A 1,398-nucleotide genomic window follows, 5' to 3' on the forward strand; every position below is an offset into this window, starting at 1 on the left:
ACCGGTTGATTGCGCAATCGTTGTAACACCTCTAACTCCCGCTGCGCCACCTGCTGACAAAGCTAGCGGCTAACCCCATTGTCCTGGTGGGTAATTGTCCGGGTGGGTAATCGTCCGGGTGGATAACTGTCCTGGTGGGTAATTGTCCGGGGGGGGGGGCAATTGTCCGGTGGGTAATTGTCCAGGGGGTAGTTGTCCTAGAATCTATTAAGATTAATAAAAAATTAAACAAAAAGAACAGCGATCATTCACAACATAAATTTTACAATCTCGCTGTATATCTTTTAACTTGTAATTACGCGTTACACAATGAAATCCACAAAATATACAAAGTGCTGCCTCGCGCTTGCTGTATCTGCAACAATCCTCGCACATAACGGTGAGTACACATTCATATGTGCGGCCTGGTCGCAGAAAACAGCTAAGTGTAGTCGAGTAAATTCGGTGCATAAATTAATTTACACACCACATGTCAGTATATTGTGCGTTATTTTACTCGTAAAGAAAAAAAACCCTATGGAATTCACGATATTGTTTTTCTGCACCACTAGGGGTCACTCATCTCCGTGAAAAAGACAGGATACATTATCTTCACTGTGTATCTATACCCTTTTGGACAATCGTGACATCGCGGACAAGAACCATGTAATGAACATGACTTCTCGAGTGGCTTTGCACGAACATGCATTCTAACGCGGTATGCCTGGCCCTTATATGTACCGGCAGTCAACCTAATGAGCAAAGGCGGAAGCCGCTCTGTTTCCAGCTGCAGCATTCTGCAGATTGTTGCGTCAGCCTCTCTCTAACCCTGGTGATTCCAACGATGTGTAGATCTCCTCTGCGCCAGCATTATACCTGCCATCGGTGCCTTCACAGGCACGGGGATTTTGCTGACGCGCATAGGGACACTGATCTTCTTCTGCACCTTCACCGGGATTCTGCTGATTGGAACAGATGCTGGTGGGCTGGTTCGCACAGATGCTGCTGGTCGCACAGATGCTGGTGGTCTGCAGATCAAGCAACCCCGCCAATCGGCGCAATCCTCTCGCCATGCTGGATGACAGCTAGGCATACGATGTCGCTCAGCAGCCATTGCCTGTCCCTGTCTACCATAGGAACTACGGCGGCTCCACGACCGGGGTGTTGCGTTGCGGAGAAACTGGCCGAGTTCATGTGAAACGCCCATAACTGCTACAGTTGTATTCACCGGACTTTTCCACGCGTTCTCTCCATGGCGGCTTAGTTGGTGGCCAGGGGCCCGTTGTCAGAAACATCGTAAAGTTAATGCTAATGTTGATGCTACGATAACACTTACGCCTAATGTTAATGCTACGAGAGTAGCGTTGACAGAAACACATCGTAGCTACGAGCAAACTCACGATAACAGGAACTTCATAA

The sequence above is a fragment of the Priapulus caudatus genome, unplaced genomic scaffold, assembly GCF_000485595.1.
Source record: "Priapulus caudatus unplaced genomic scaffold, Priapulus_caudatus-5.0.1 Scaffold219, whole genome shotgun sequence".
Classification (NCBI taxonomy): domain Eukaryota; kingdom Metazoa; phylum Priapulida; class Priapulimorpha; order Priapulimorphida; family Priapulidae; genus Priapulus; species Priapulus caudatus.